We start from the raw sequence: 17,804 nt of genomic DNA, 5'->3' as shown, positions 1-17,804 counted from the left end.
CCGCCAGCTGCACCTGTGAAAGGAATCAAGGTGGAGCATCAAAAGTGTCATTTCTCTCTCTCTCTGCCTAGCAATCAGTACTTATGTTATTATTAACCAGAAAACTTAGTCTTTGGATTTACAAATCTCTCAGAACCCTTGTAGTTTACTGGTTAACCTAGCATTATTAACCAGGAAACATGCCAGTTCTTGAATTTACAAATCTCTGAGAACGGCCGTTTACTAGTTAACCTAACTCTACACTTACGTTTAATTACAGGAAGCTGAGAATCCTTACGCAGTCTCGGGCAGGTCACATTTTAACACCCACCGTGGGTGTGAACAGTCATGTGGATAATGTGCATTCTCCAGGAATCCTCAGAGAGGGCCCACAGCTCGAGACGTTCCACAAGGTAGTTCATACACAGCCTCGGATTGTCCTTACGAGGATCTCAAACTTCCCCCTTAACCTACGGTACATATGTATGTACAGGCCCTGGACATGATGTGTCCTGTGGGGCCAATGGGCGAGACGTCAGGTCTGCACCCACATTACCAGTGCCCTGTCTCTCAACCACTTCAGAGATTATGGGTGTGGATTCAGACAGTGCAGGAAGGACATGTCCCTGATTGGTATCACGTGAACACACATTGCAGGAATGCACGAAGCTGTCTATCTCTCGTCTCATCCCTGGCCAGAAAAAGTCAGCACGGATACGGCCATGGGTTTTCCTTTTGCCCATGTAACCTCCTGAAACTGAACAATGACCCCATTCTAACACTGCTTGGTGGTACTTAGCGGGAACGACGAACTGCAGTTGAACCTCACCCTGGGGTGTTCATGACTCAGGGTAGAGCCGTCCATGTTTACGAAGGAACTTGGCTTGACCTCCCCGTGAATACTTTATCACTCTACCCTTTTGTTTCTTTTGCATGGCAGCAAGTGTTGGGTCAGAGTGTTGTTCTTGAACAACAACTTGGCTACACATCAGATCTTGCGGCGATTCAATAGTCACCGGGGTGACACAGTTTGGAGCTTCAGCCATGGCTCGTGTTACTGCAGCCGAAGTCTGAGTAGTGTCATCTTCAGTGCAACTATACTTGGCACCAGGAATATTGCCTATGATAAGGTCAAATAAAGGTTCTGGCATAACAACTGCAACTGTCATACCAGTGTAAAATGGAGATGTCACCTGGATACGTGCCTCAGGGAACAATCTCACTGATCCATCAATAAGGTTAGCTTGGATCTGTCGACCTGTGTACTCCTCAGGCCGAACTAGACTCTGCCTGACAGAGCAATCTGAGGACCCATTGTCTCTCAGGACCTTCACAGGAATGCCTCCCAAAAACCCTGGCTGAACAAGGAAGGCACTGTCATCTATGGGAGAGCCTTTGGAGGAAGCAGCTAGCCACTGATGAGGCTGCTGTATAAATGATGCGGCAAACATGGTGCCCTGTGAACTAGATACTTGAGGGGTTGTACTCACTGTCTTGGGAGACGGAACATTGGCCTCCTGTGGAGGAGTGTTCATTGTTGCTGAGGGACTAGTGAACTGTGGGGAAGTACCCGTACTGCTAGGGACGACACCACCGTGCTGCTGCTGAGGAATGAAGGCTGCATTCACCTCCTGCCTCCGATTCACTTGAGCTGGTGCTGAAAAGGTTTGTCCCATCGGTTGGTTGCGTGGCTGATACTGCTGCTGGCTAGGGTACTTGCTGTACCGCTTCCACTCAGATTTCTGAGTATTTTGCCCCTGGTCCTTCCTCTACGATTTGCTTGGACCTTGGCCATTATTCTGAGAACTGCCTTGTTGCTGGGGTTCAGTCTGAGACGGTTTCCCAGATTTATCAGCTTTCCTGTTCCAGGTGTGCCGCTTGCGAGTTTGATACCCGTATGCAGTGAAGAATGCATCAGCCTTGTTCACCATTTGCCTGGCATCCCTTACATGGCAGATTTTAAGCTGAGCCATAAGTTCAGTAGGCCATGACTTTTCTAGCTGCGTGCGCAGCATAAGTTCAATTATCCCCTCACGTGTGGAAGGAGTTTCATCTTTCTCCATCCACCCATCTAAGTAAGCAGTAAGTCTATTAAGAAACTGAACGGCAGTCTCTTTTTCTTGTAAACGCGCCCTCATAAACTGACTCTTGGTGTCGTCAACTGTGAGACCACATGCTTTGACGAGTGCGGCCTTCATCATCTCATACGTGAGATTGTCCCCACGAATTCTGTGGAGAATATCGAGGGCAGGGCCCTCAAACAGGCTAAGAAACTGAAGCCGCTTAGCTGCATCATCCAGCTGGTACAGTTGAGCCATGTCTTCAAAATGAGCTATGAATGGCTCGATTCGCTCGCCTTCCTTGTATGGAGGAAGCTTGATGTGTGGGGTCGCCATAATATGTGCAGGGAGAGCGCTCATGGAGCTTGGGCCAGCTGCACCAGATGTGTCTGAAGCCAGGGAATCTCGCTTGAGCTTCAACATCTCAAGTTCATGCTTTTCATGTGTCTCATGCTTGGCACGTTCGTGTCCTCGCTCTCTCTCACGTTCTTCGCGCTGTTCTCGCTCATATTCACATTCTCTCTCTTGTTGTTCTAACTCGAGTTGACGTTCTCTCTCACGTTGTTCTCGCTCGTATTCGCGTTGTTCTCGCTTTTGTACTAACTCGAGTTCTCGCTGTTTTTGCTGGTATTCGCGTTGCTGTCGCTCGTGTTCACGTTCTCTTTCGCGTTCCTCAAGCTGAATTCGTTGCTTTTCGCGAGTATTATTCTCACGTTGCTGCTCGTAACTAAACCGAGAGAGGACATACTCTTTTACTTCTTTGGGGTTGCTAAGCCCCATATTATTAGCTTCCTGTACATAGACGTCGGTAGACATGATGCTAACTCAGTCTGAGTAAACTAAAGACTAAGTACTGACTGTTATTTTGCAGAAAAATGGCAATAATCAAGAGTAAAGAATATAGGCACAGGTTAGTGGTGACCAGTTTTATCTAGTAAAACTGTATTATTGACCATTGTGAACTGTTCGAGTGGGACATGCAGTTTGGGTAATTGTATGTCATCTCCACTTTCTAACTTGTATAGACCATATTGGGTCAAGTCTTTGTGCCTTTGCGATATCCTCGTGGTTTGGGATATTTCCTTTGAGATCTAACGCCGCGACCCGAATTGTGTTCCGGTTCCTCGATAATGCGTCAGCTACTATGTTCATTTTACCTTGTATATAATGAATTTGTACATTGTAGTTTTCAGCTGTACATTTCCATCTTGCTCTCCTCCCAGAAAGGAGTTTTTCTTTAAACATACCCACCAGTGGTTTATGGTCGGTGAATAAGTGGATTTCGTAACCATATACCAAATCTCGAAACTTTTGTAATGCAAAAACCACTGCAAGTGCCTCTAAGTCTGTAGTGCAATAATTTTTCTCTGCACCTCTTGTTTGTCTGCTGGCAAATGCAATTGGTTGATTTTTTCCTCTTTTATCTTCCTGCATCAGTACAGCCCCTAATCCTTTAACTGATGCGTCTGTACAAATAAGAATGATTTTGTGTAATCTGGCTATGCTAAACAAGGTGCATTTGTTAGTTTAATTTGTAGATTGTTAAATGCCCTTTTTTGTTCTTCTTCCCATTGGAATACAGCATCTTTTTTGAGTAGCTGGAATAGAGGAAAGGCTATATGAGAGAACTGTGGTACGAATGACCTATAGTACCCAGCCAGACCTAAAAATTGTCTAACTTCGTCAGTCGTAGTGGGTTCAGGAAAATCTCTCACTGCCTGTATTTTGTCATCAGTGGTGTGAATACCATCAGAACTTCATTTGTGGCCTAAGAAATTTATTTCCTTAAAGCAAAATTTGCATTTGGAAAGTTTAATTTTTAAACCAGCATCACTAAGCTTTTGTAAGAGTAAGTCTAATTTCCTGAGATGATCCTTAATATTCTTCGTTGCGATTATAATATCGTCAAGATAAACAAATATTCCTTGTCCTAAAATTCCGGACAATACGTAATTCATAAGACGCTGGAATGTGCCTGGGGCTGTCCTCAGTCCCATTGGCATTCTTGTATATTGATAATGGCCTCTGTTTGTTGAAAAGGCAGTGTATTTACGTGACTCCTTCGATACCGGAATCTGATAATAGCCGTTTAGGAGATCGATGGTCGAGAATATATTATTCTCAGGACCAATATTCTGTAGAACGTCGCTTAGCAATGGCATGGGAATTCTTTCTGGGATTGTGTGATTATTTAGTTTACGGTAATCTACTACCGCGCGGATTTCTCCATTTCGTTTGGGCACGAAGAATAATGGGGCATTCCACGGGGAGACTGAAGGCTCAGTGATTCCAAGTTTTAACATTTCATCGACATACTGATTTGCAAGTGTACGTTGGGAGTGTGGTATGCGGTAAGCTGGTACGAAAATTGGTGGTGTTTCTGGGTGCACATTAATCATGTGATTAATCAAGTTAGTACACCCTAACTGTTCTCCGGGCAATGCTACGGTGTCCCTGTGTGTTTCCAGCAGGGTTAACAAATCATTTTCTTCATCAAATTCACCTGAGTGAATTAAATTCTCTTTTATTCTTTCTCTATCCGTAGATTTTATCTCACTTGTCACTCCAGCTATAACTGTTTCCTTCACAGGGGCAGGACATTTTTCAATATTAACTATGCAAGTCCCCTTTTTCAACTGAACTTCCCCATTCATGTGATTAATTATGAATATCTGCGTTTGCCCTTCGTCGTTCATATGACATAATGCGTTTTCTACTGACAATCCCTTTATTTTACATAATTCTTCTAAGACAAGAACAGTACTATTCCGTAATTTGCTCTTTATGGTAACTCTCATGTAGGAATTAGGTGGTATAACTAAATCATTAGTGAGATGGGCTGGAAAAATTGATAAATCAGTACTGTTATCTGGGTCACTAATTCTGGAGGATGGGGTTGGTGGTGGGAGTGGATCTATACACTCATCTGTTTGTGTATGTTTGTTTAAGCCTTTAATATTACCAATTCTTTTTGACTCTCTTTTACCAATCGGTGAGGGCTCTGAAGGTATTTCCTCTATGAATTCACTGTCAAAGTCTATTTCATTCATTTGTGGGAGTATGGTTATGTTCTCAGCTCTCATGGATCTTAAGCCCAGTAACATATGAGCTTTAATTGCTAAGTTTTCAACGATATAGAAAAATGCAGAAAATGGTCTTGTAGTCTCTGTGAAACTGATATTTAATCTTATCATACCTTTCACTGTAATTTGTTGTCCATCTACCGTGTATAAATCTAAATCAGCTTCATCCAGAAAAGTTACTTTCTTTTTATTTTTAAGAATTCTATTTAGTTCTTCATGTGTTATTAAGTTCACTGGAGAGCCTGTATCTAAAAATAAGGAAACGTTTTGATCCTCACATACAGCTGGTATCAAGATACACTCATTTCCCAACATGCCTCCTATGTGAATTTTAGACTAGTTTTTCTTTACGTTTGTTCGTTTTTTGTCATGACTTGGTCTTCCCCCGATTTGAACTTAGAAACAATTTTTTCTACTGTTTTGCAATCACTAGTCCAGTGCCCTTGGTATCTATGATGCCTACAGTAAGGACCAAATCCTTGTGTCTTTTGGTTGTCCTCTTTTCCTTTGATAAAGCATTCATACCTTGTGTGTCCTGGTTTTGCACAATAATGACATAGAATGGACCTATCCCTTGACTGTGACCTATGATGTGATTTCCCATAAGTAGTGTTGTTTATGGCGCGAGACCCGCTCGGGCTGCGCGAAAACTTATGACAAACTTATGACAGACTTGCGACGACGATGCGAACTCTGGACTTCATGATAGGAAATTATGTTTCACAAGCACATAACACAAAGGAAGTGAATGAAATGGTAAAGTTAGCGAAATGGAAACTAGAACAGGCAAAGTCAACTATGCTCATCATGATCCAAGATCTCCCATCTTATGGAACGGAGGTACTGAGCAACAGGAACAACATCACACGTACTCGCCGAAAGCGCGGTTTGTTCGACCTGGGTGGCGCAGTTTTTGGGAACATCTTTGGATTGGCTACAGAGGATGACCTTAAAGAAATAAACAACGAATTTAATAAGATAGCTCAGGTACTAACATATCAAGATAAATTCATCACAGGACAGAACTCAGCAATGAAGACAATTGTGAAAAATCTGAAAAAGGCAGAAAACATAGCTCTCGAGAGTGTAGATAAAATAAATGAAATGGAAGGAACATTACACTTTTCCAACACTTCATCATCACAGAACATATTGACACGATTCTACTACAATTAGAGAACACTAGAGATCATTTCAGGGCACTTATGCAAGGAATTTCGAATGCTGGTGATGGCAAGATCACAATTAACTTACTCCCAGTTCATGAGCTACGTCAGATAATTAGTCAAGGCATACATAAGCATAAATTGAAGCCGTTGTTCCGCAGTAGAGAATTCATGCAATATTATCCATATTTAGAAGCAACACTAACACCAACATCAGTAGTAGTTCATGTACCATTCATAACTGAAGACCTGTTCACAGTATACCAAATACATCCCTTCCCCTCTAAAAATAACAACACTTTGGTCATCATCAACATTAACACAGACACCGAACTCATCATGGTCTCCAAGAGACGGGAAACTGTCACTTTCGCAAGTGAATCAACGAATGAACGAAAGTGCCGCACATCCTTACATGCTGTTCATCTTTGTCCTGCGTACATTTTCACGTTTCAGTCTACTGATACAGTCCCTTGTGAAACGGCTATCATCAGAAATGACAATATTCATAATCATTGCAACTTCACTTTTGCTCCAGATAAACTTGTACACCATCAACGCATTGGACACTCACAGTTTTTTTATTTCCCTCATAACACATCAGTTTACATAGTCTGTCCAGATATACCACCATCTCATACTTCAGCCTCAGGATTATACATAGCACCAGACTACTGTGCGGTATTTACACCAGCCATGTCTACTTTATCCACCATCAATCACTACGCCATTCTCAATCATACACACAAACATTTCCACCCACTGCCTGATATGGACTTAAACATGAGCGCAAGTATTAAGTTGACTTCACCTAAGTTTGAAACTATGCAGCTGATCAATGAAACAATGAAGCCCTGGGAAGATTTGAGTTTGAGTATGTTCAACCCATATTATGTGTATAGCCCAGCACCTACTGTCTTTATAATCTTCTGCATTGTATTTGCAGTACTGCTGTTCACAATGCACAGAATGCATGCAAGAATTGCTAATTTTGAGTCAGTATTTAGTGGGGGGAGAGTTAACATCCACGTTAACCCCCCTGAATGAAGTGTACATATTTTGTATATAGTATTAATTTTATATATATATATATATATATATATATATATATATATATATATATATATATATATATATATATATATATATATATACAAAGAAGAATGACCCATGTATGGCATACCAGTACCATTATCTTTAAATGAAATATCAATAACTCTTACCATAATCTTAATTTTAAACTTTTTTTTTTTTCTTGCATGTATGCATTTCACTACAATAACCCAAGTACATACTGTATTACAATTAAATAGTTTACTTTTAATGCATTTATTCAAATATGTATACAACTTGTTTAAAATGTAATATTACTGGATAATTACTATTTACTATGAGTATTATATGTATACAGTATTATAATCAATATTATGTACTAATAGATTAGCATGTGTCAATGATAATTGCTGTCAGAGGACCTTCAGCTGCGTGGACCAAGCAATGTTATGATCCATATTATATTTACAAATCATAATAGATAGATAGATAAATAGACAGATAGACAGCTCTATGCGAGCCTGGGAATGGGAAATGATCTTGCAAGTTACACTGAGGAAAAGCTGACGACAGATTAGAAAGTAGCAAGTCAGGAGATGATGCAGTTAGTTTGTCAGCGAAACACCAGGTGAACAAAGCCTAGTGACCATACACACACATACTCACACACAGGCTTCTAGAACTTTCCAACCACAGTGAACACACGTGACACGACTCCTGTTTCACCAGAATTTAGGAAAGAGAGCTCAGAAGAAGAAAGGCCATAGAATCGGCAGGTAGTGGGGAGAAAGGCTTAGCAACTTGGAAGAGAGAGAGAGAGAGAGAGAAAGAGAGGGAGACAGGAAGACAGGGACTCTACTTATACTCACTCGTGTGCGAGAGACTTGTTAATATTTCCAAGACCAATAAAAATAGTCCCATACTCTTCTTTATCTCTCCTGTCATTGCATGACAAATGGGAACCAAGATTATCAACGTACAAACAACACAAGTATAACAACCGCTCGTCCACAAGTCTAATATATATAACTTCTCTACAAGTAACTACAAAGTCTTTTTATGACAACTAAACCGAGAGAGGACATACTCTTTTACTTCTTTGGGGTTGCTAAGCCCCATATTATTAGCTTCCTGTACATAGACGTCGGCAGACATGATGCTAACTCAGTCTGAGTAAACTAAAGACTAAGTACTGACTGTTATTTTGCAGAAAAATGGCAATAATCAAGAGTAAAGAATATAGGCACAGGTTAGTGGTGACCAGTTTTATCTAGTAAAACTGATAAAGAAAGAAAATAAAAAAACAAGTGACTGTAAAAACTATGACTTAAAATTAATAGAAATGAATCAAGAATCACCAATAAGATAGTGCCTATAGACTTTAATGATAAATACCTAAGTATGAGTGAGTGAGTATTATCTCATGAATCACTTTAGAGCTAGGAGTTAATATCCTGGAATGAGGTCGCCAGATGCTATGAGGTTTTTAAGAATTTAAAAATTGGATAAAGGTTATGTGTTTTCCTTGAAAATAGAGACAAAGAATTGACTTATGAAAATCAAGCAATGATTACTTTATGCCGGCTTACTTCGCCGTTTCTCTAAGGATGAGAATTTATAAACTTTCTCAACAGTACACAGCAGAGACTAATTACTCACGAGTGCTGTTTGTAGTACTGTTAGCCTCTCGAGAAAGTGACTTCACCCCTGACATTCAATAACTAATACTAACAGTAATAAGCAGGTTCTTGCCAGTGCATTAACTCCTGGTTACACAACGGATTTTAAGCTTAATACAAAAGGATCTCTCCGTTCTCCCCTTTGGGGCTAAGATGCGAATGAATGTGTTTGAATGGATGAGTAAATGGGGAGTGTGTCATCCTGTCTCGGCTACCTCCCTTTCCTTGGGGGAAGCAGCCTAGGTATATAGATAGATGTAGATAGATAGACAAAAGGACTGGCTTAAGTACCAGTTATGAATAATGCAAAGCGTTTATGCAAACTAGGAGCTGCAACTAGAATAAGCTTAATGTGGAGAAATAAAACACGAGTTTACATTACATTAAGCTCAAGAAAAAGAACTTTGGTTTATTAATTACAATGAAATAAATTTATGTTACATGAGTCACAAATGAATTCAAAATATCAAAGAGAATACACTCACTCGCTCACTCAAAAGCTAAACTTAAACCTAGGAAAAACGAAAAGAAATACTGGTCAATAAAGGGGGCTAAGTGGAAACTGGGCATCAGTGCTTAGGATGGACGCTGCACACACTTAACCTCTCGTCGATTCACCGTCTAGGTGGAAATTCAAGAACTCGCTGGACAACGGTGGCGTTGCTCCACACTGGGCCCAAATGAACCTGCACTCACGGCGTCTTAATCCTGACTGAATTCAAACTGCAAGGCAAGGGCTGGGGCTGGCCATGCCCGCTAACTGCCATCGGAAATAATGAGCAAAACACACCCACAATAAATCACTCAACGAAGGCACCTATGTCGCGGGTTAGGACGATCACTTATGAAATAGTGAAAAATGTCTGAAAACACTCCCGATCGGGTTAGTACAGGGACGGTTAAACTAAGCGATAAACAGTGGAAATTCCACTAGAATTAGTGGTTTTCCACCAAAGTTCAATGTCACGAGTTTGTTTAGATACAGAATCGCGCCAATTCGTGACACCCACCTCACTACAATGACTGTCGTAAGATAAAGATGCAGGGGTGCAAAAAAGCATCAAGCAGAATTATAATAATGAAACGAAAAAATCCAAATATACAGTCCCTCCATAACAATATTCCTCTTTCGACCAATAGCCTTTCTAGACTACCATCAGTTAAATTCAGGATACTGTTGGTGAAGAGAAAGTTATCATGGACAGTGAAGAAAATACTCACCTGCAATATTCTGTGACCGCAAGGGAGCAACCTATTCTCTCCTCATTTTTCCAAACTAATGGCCATAAGACTAAGGTGAGGACGCTGGTGGTGATGAAAAATACATCAAACAGAAGGAAAATTCTGGTAACTGATATATTCTGTTACTACTAAAAGATATGAATATTTCCTCGCACAGTCTTCCCCTAGCGCTCTCTCTTACCTCTCTGGACTGACGGCAATAAGGCTGAGGACGCTCGTGGTGTAGGAGAGCAGCATGTACGTGAAAAATACTGTCATTTGAATTTCCTTTCATTCATTGTTCCCCCTCAAGCCCCCTTACCTTTCTAGACTGACGGCGGTAAGGTTGAGGACGCTGGTGGTGAAGGAGAGCATCATGAAGTAGTTTGCATTCTTACAGGCGGCGCCACCGGCGTCCCAGAGCACCACGAAGAAATGTACGATCTTGAGGGGGACGCAGAGCAGTAGCACGAGGAACATGTTGGTGGTGTTGCGGGACTTGCGGTCGCCTGGGCAGAAAAGTGAGGTGTGAGTGATACCAGGAACATATTGGTGGTGTTGTGGGACTTGCGGTCGCCTGGGCAGAGGAGTGAGGAGTGAGTGATACCAGGATCATGTTAGTGGTGTTGCGGGACTTGGCAAAGGGGTGAGGGGTGAGTGATACCAGGAACATGGTGGTGGTGTTGTGGGACATACGGTGGCCTGGGCAGAGGACAGGAGAGAGGGTGGCAAAGGGGGTGAGGGGAAAGGATGTAATAGAGTGAGAGGGGTGAGATGGGGTTTCTGTTTGTTGTGCATTAAATCACACCATAATTATTACACACAGAGACTAAGCTCTTCCACAGGTGGCCAAGACGCCATTTCTGCACATTATCAGATGAAACCTGAAGAAACTTATCAGACTCCACAAATCACACTGCACAGCTGGACTGACAGTTTAAATTACGAGTGTATGAACGATTAGGTTTCTCTCTCTCTCTCTCTCTCTCTCTCTCTCTCTGTGGCCCACCTTCCAGGGGTAACGCAGGTCGTTGGGATCCTTAATGACGAGGTACACCTCATCACTGGAGGTGAAGTTGTACTCAGTGGCATTGTCGTCCCCTGCCAGTACCCCTTCCACGCCACCCATACTCTCCCTCATCACCTCTACTCTGTGTGTAAACAGGGGGAATGATTAGGTGTGTGTGTGTGTGTGTGTGTGTGTGTGTGTGTGTGTGTGTGTGTGTGTGTGTGTGTACCAGTATCCCTTCCACACCACCCATACTCTCCCCCATCACCCCGACTCTGTGTGTAGACAGGGCGAATGATTAGGTGTATGTGTGTGTGTGTGTGTGTGTGTGTGTGTGTGTGTGTGTGTGTGTGTGTGTGTGTGTGTGTGTGTGGGTACCAGTACCCCTTCCACGCCACCCATACTCTCCCCCATCACCCCGACTCTGTGTGTAGACAGGGAGAATGATTAGATGTGTGTGTGTGTGTGTGTGTGTGTGTGTGTGTGTGTGTGTGTGTGTGTGTGTGTGTGTGTGTGACAGAGAGAGAGAGAGAGAGAGAGAGAGAGATAGAGAGAGAGAGAGAAATTAGCTCATGAAAGGGGAACACCTACAACAGCCCGGCTCATCCATGCAAGTTAATGACAGTTGATGTTGTTGTTGAGCAGCCCCGTCTGTCTGGCTGAGGCGACCCATCAACTGCAGGGCTGTCCCGTGCAGTGAACCCATGTTCCCTTGCGGCAGACAAGGCCTCGCTGTGGCGAGGAATAGGGAAGAGTGTGAAGGTTTTGTTCCTGGATGAATGCCACAATTGCATCCTTCCACCTAGTTAACAGCGGTACCACAGTGGGCTCTATATCACCCCATTATCAGATTATAATGTTACCACCTAGCGTTATAAATGGTTTCCTTGGTAAGAGGAGATCTTTAGGCTTCTCACTCAGTGTAGAGTTGCTTGGATTGGAAAGAAGGATAATATCAGGAAAAATTGAATAAATAGAAAAAAAAAAAGTGATAAAAGCGAAGGAAGGAATAGGTAGCACTACATCAAGTGAGTGAATGATGGTCATCACACCTACCATCAGACAGCAGCTATATTCGAAAAGACCACCACAAGAATAGGACAAAGACAGGGAAAACGAGTCGTATGGGATTATCGAGGAATAATTCACAGAAACGGTGTCACTTCTGGGGAATTCCAAATTGATGATACGAGGCTCCAGCTATTCTGATTCCTGCTGATCACCTTAGCAAGACCTCAATAGAATCTGACACAGTTTACAGACTGTGTAAATGGCCGCTGCCGCACAATTCCTGTCAATTATTTCATTTCGGGTCCAGGGCTTCAGTACTGATTAAGCGAAATTTCAAGTCATGACGATAACTTTGGATCAATCCCTTGCCTACGATGACTAGTTTTGTGGTTGGTGTTGCTACGATGACTTGTTTTGTGGTTGTTGTTGCTACGATGACTAGTTTTGTGGTTGTTGTTGCTACGATGACTTGTTTTGTGGTTGGTGTTGCTATGATGACTTGTTTTGTGGTTGGTGTTGCCATGATGACTTGTTTTGTGGTTGGTGTTGTCATGATGACTTGTTTTGTGGTTGGTGTTGCTACGATGACTTGTTTTGTGGTTGGTGTTGCTATGATGACTTGTTTTGTGGTTGGTGTTGCCATGATGACTTGTTTTGTGGTTGGTGTTGCTATGATGACTTGTTTTGTGGTTGGTGTTGCTACGATGACTTGTTTTGTGGTTGGTGTTGCCATGATGACTTGTTTTGTGGTAGTTGTTGCTATGATGACTTGTTTTGTGGTTGGTGTTGGTATGATGACTTGTTTTGTGGTTGTTGTTGCCATGATGATTTGTTTTGTGGTTGGTGTTGCCACCATGACTTGTTTTGTGGTTGGTGTTGCTACCATGACTTATTTTGTTGGTGGTGTTGCTATGATGACTTGTTTTGTGGTTGTTGGCACCATGACTTTTTTTGTAGATGTTGTTGCCATGATGATTTGTTTTGTGCTTGGTGTTGCTACGATGACTTGTTTTGTGGTTGGTGTTGCTACCATGACTTGTTTTGCGGTGGGTGTTGCTACGATGACTTGTGTTGTGGTTGGTGTTGCCATCAGTGGACGGCCTTATTTAAGTTCTGGAAAGACATCTGGTACTGAAGTAGTTAATGAAGACTGTATCTAAGACTTCCATTCCGAAATGCCTATCTTGAACTGAATAGACTCGTTTGCCTGTAACAATAATTTAATACAAAAATGCCATCGTAGTATGGGGTTAATTAGCAAGATGTCATTAGGCTTTGTCAGTGTGGCGACAGTGTAAAGGAACTATTGATCACAGCTCTACCATCACCAGCAAAAGTTAGCTAGCATTATCTTTACCAACGCTTTCATCCCTCCCTGAACGTCAGCGAGCATCCTTCTTTATACTTTTCTGTTTCTACTTCACATTACTAGCTACCCCACTGTCCTCATTAGAATTTTTGTTTATATCACTCCTTACCTCGTCACTACCGGCAGTTGAATCAGCTATTTTCTTATTCTCCGAATATGATTCATTTTAAAACTAATACGTCACAATCGAAGTCCTAAGTCCTTCACTCCAACGACGTGTTCTCGATACTATCTTGAGATGATATATATATATATTTTTTTTAGCTTTGGGGAATCCTCTTTGTGAAAGGGTTATGGAAGACTATTATCTAACGCTCCATTTAGAAAAGTCTTTCCAGAGATGAATGAAATCGTCTATAAATAGCATGAAGATGACTAATGCACGTTTCGGTTGGCTTGACTTTTCTGCCCTGTATTCATTAAATCCTATGTATATATTTAGCCTCCTGCTTGAACAGCTGTGGGCAGTAATATCACTCGAGTTTTTCGTCTTAAAACTTCTTACGTAAATAGAAAAAAATAAAAATAAAAAACAGGCTCACACAGTAGCTATACTGTGTTTTGCACGTCATTGATCACTGTTTCATATTTTGTCGTACTGATGTGATTCAGTATTTATGTCGGCAACTGTATCTATGAATGCGGGTACGATGCCGGTGCCTTTGTGTGAGATACAGATGTAAACAATGCTTTTCATGGAGGCATTCAGAGAGTATTTGCATCTGAAGCGTGAATAGAGCGTGCTTGTGCCTGGGACATGAAAGAGGGGCATGCACACGATTAAGCGTACAGTGTGTATGTGGGATGAGGGCGGAGTAAAAATCAGAGCAGAATGATAATACAGTATATGGTATACTCCTACGCGAGGAATATGTATTGATATGTTATGCCTAAGTTTTTAATATTTATTCCATATCTTTTGCTCCATCACTGTAATGGACGCATTCGGGGATTTTATTCTCTCCGACAAGGAGTGCGTGTTTTCACTCCTGTTCGTTTGTTTGTTTGTTTGTCTCCTAGCCGAATTATTCAAAAAGTATAAGAGAGATTTGGACCAAATTTGGTGGGTAGATAGTCCACATCCCAGGGAACAATCGATTAACCTTTGGGACCGATCCTGATCGTATTACAGATTCTGGATCCGGGAAAACATTTTGCGAAACCCTAATCAATGATGAGAAGACCTAACTCATTATGAAGAGTAGTTTGGATATTACGTTGCCCTTGTCAGAGGGGTGCGCGTCACTGGGTGCCCCTCTAGTTATGAATAAATCGGTATAATTTTCTGGTAAGAAAAGTCGAGCAATCCGTAGCATACTCTAAACACTTGTACCTCACGGCTATAGATATTATTTAAAATCAGTAGCCTTAATAAAGTAATCTGTTTCGTCCATACAGGGTAAAAGGCTTAACCATAACATTTTCCTCTCTGTATTCCATTTCATGACTGTGGCCGACGATAGCAGATATGGTACATGTGGTTGGGTTGGATGGTGCACAAAGAGGAGGTCTGGTGCCTGAAAATATGCCAGTGACAAAACTGAAGAGAGATGTGGTATGGATGATGAAAGGCAGTGAAGAATATGATAAATGCAACAATGATAACATGTAGTGGAGGGAGGGCAATAAATAGTTGAAAGAGCGTAATGTGTTTGTGCAACGGTATACAGAAGAATAACGAAGGAGGGAGGCAAACGTCAGAATGTCAGGCGAGTGTTGAACAGGGTACGAGTACATCCCGGAGTGGCAAAAGAGAATGTCGATCAAATGCTTTGCAGAAACGCAACTCTGCAGAAAATGTGACAAATTGTTTACATTATTTTTAAATATGGAAATATTATATGACAGGCTGAACAGGGATGGATAATGGAAGGTACTATACATGTGTGGTGTGCAGGGAAAACTAGTAGTTGTAAAGTGCTTTTATGATGGCACAGACGCATGTGTGTTTTAGGGTATATGGATGTCTGAATGGTTCACTATCAGTACTGAAATTAGAAAAGCGTGTGCGATGACCCCATTTTTGTTAAACATATACATGCATGACATGAACAAGGCAGTCAAAACAAGAACTGTGGATGCAGGAGTGAAGCTGCTAATGAACGGTGAGGGTGAAATATATTAAAACTTAGTGATGGTGTGGTGACTGCTGATAATAAACAATCTCTGAAGACTGGATAGTCTTGTAAATGTCTATAAGAGGTGACGTTTGAAAGTTAATGTAAGTAAAGGAAAAAGCGACAGATGAGAAAGGAGAAAATGAATCGCAGTGTAGGCTACTGTGCTAGTGAATGCAGAGAGAGATTTCAATTGGTTGAAGATTTTAAGTACCACGGTGTGGTGATACAACAGGAAGGTAAATGTGTAAAGGAAGCTGGGAATAGCGTGTCTCAAGGAAGGAAAGTGGATGATGTTATGGTCTTGGTGTGGAATAGAAGGAAAGTGGATGGTGTTATGGTCTTAATGTGGAATAGAAGGAAAGTGGATGGTGTTATGGTCTTTATGTGGAATTGTTCTGAGTTCAAAAGATCAAAGAGAACTGCATGAACCATGGGAGGGTTAACGTGGGAGTCAACTAAAAGGTATCTATCCCACAGGCACTATGATGGCTTGGTGTATGAGGGGCAGCTGGGAATTTAGGAGGCTAAAATAGTGAGGGGCCGAGTTCACTGAGCACTATATTGACTGTTCCATTATTCCTACTGATGCTCAATTGTACCCCACCTATCAATGAGAAATAAGGATAGAAATACGGTGATGATATAACATTACACTTCTTCATTTTCAAACCTTTCAAATATGTATTTCCTAAAACTCAACTTTTTACTGGGAATTTTAGCGTCAACCAAACACCCACTGTTTCTCAGAGTTTTTTTTTTTTTTCCATGAAGAGTTACCCCAGTCCGGCGCCTCTCACTCCGGCCACGTTGATGAAGAGAGGAAAATGTGCAGAAGGGGGATAGGACAGTGTGTGGCAAGAGTACTAAGAGTGTGGACGGAGGGTGTGGAGAGACTGACTGGGCACCGAGAGGGAAAGTGCACTCAGTTTATAAATACATTGCCTCCCCACCCTTACCCATTCCCCTCACACACTGCCTACCTCATTACCCTCCCCCCCTCACACACACACACCGTACCTTCCTTCTGCTCGCATCTCTCTCTCTCTCTCTCTCTCTCTCTCTCTCTCTCTCTCTCTCTCTCTCACTTGTAGTAGTAGTATGATGATTTCAGTGTAATCATCCAATCTATCTATCTATCTATTGCCAGACGCCATAATCCCGTAAGGGGTGGCCGTTTGACTGAGTTATTTGTTTTGCGGGGAGGGGCACTAACCCTCCACCAACCCACTTGTTGACACGTAGGGAGCACGTATGGTTTGGTTATATGGTTACCACCCAGCGTTGTAAATGGTTTCCTGATTTACAGGAAACCATTTGGCTTGTCACTCAATGTAAAGCCACCCGTAAAGGAAAGAAAAGCAATAAGAAGTGACAGGAAAGATGGGAGAAATAGGAAGAGAGGAGGACAGACAGAAAAAGAATGATAAAGGCTAAGGAAGAAGTAGGCAGCACTACATCAAGTGAGTGGATGATGGTCGCCACCACCTACCACTATATCATCCAATCACGTCACATAAATTTACATTACAATTTCCAAGATTATACAAACAAATACAGTATCATAATCCCAAAAGAAAATCAGGAATTAAAGAAACTTATAAAAAATGTAAGAAGAAGAAGAAAAAGAACTCTCAGTCTCAGATGAATAAAATGTCTGGTGGGAACTGGAACAAAAGAGGAGAGGAAACGGGACCAAGAGAGAGTTAAAATAATGAAAAAAATGATTAAAACACAAAACAGAAAAGAAACCGTGAGAAACAAGAGACAAAGGACAGACAAAACAAACACGGGAAAACTAATAAAAAGGATACAGAAAACTTAAATAAAAAGAAATCAGGAAAACACAAAAAGCTAGATTATAAAGCAAAAATAATCCAACAAACGCTTTACAGGACACCGATCAAAATATTCTGGGGGGGAATAAAAAAGGGTTTGCAGAAATTTGGGGGAAAAAAGCGTGTCCCGTAGCCCGAGGTGGAGGAAAATGAAAACCGACGAGCAACGAAAAAATATGTATCAAACATAAACTAGAAAAACGTGGAGAAAGGTAGACA

General features: G+C 41.6%; 1 pseudogene; it reads right to left on the bottom strand.

The window, feature by feature from the left end:
* Positions 1–11,382, bottom strand: part of LOC145404389 (cholecystokinin receptor type A-like) — a 72,551-nt pseudogene extending 61,169 nt beyond the window's left edge.
* Positions 11,383–17,804: the final 6,422 nt, after the last annotated feature.

The sequence above is a fragment of the Coenobita brevimanus genome, chromosome 63, assembly GCF_032717465.1.
Source record: "Coenobita brevimanus isolate Jiangsu-jjx chromosome 63, ASM3271746v2, whole genome shotgun sequence".
NCBI lineage: Eukaryota > Metazoa > Arthropoda > Malacostraca > Decapoda > Coenobitidae > Coenobita > Coenobita brevimanus.
Note: the sequence above shows the minus strand (reverse complement) of the source record. Positions and strands in the feature narration are given on the sequence as shown.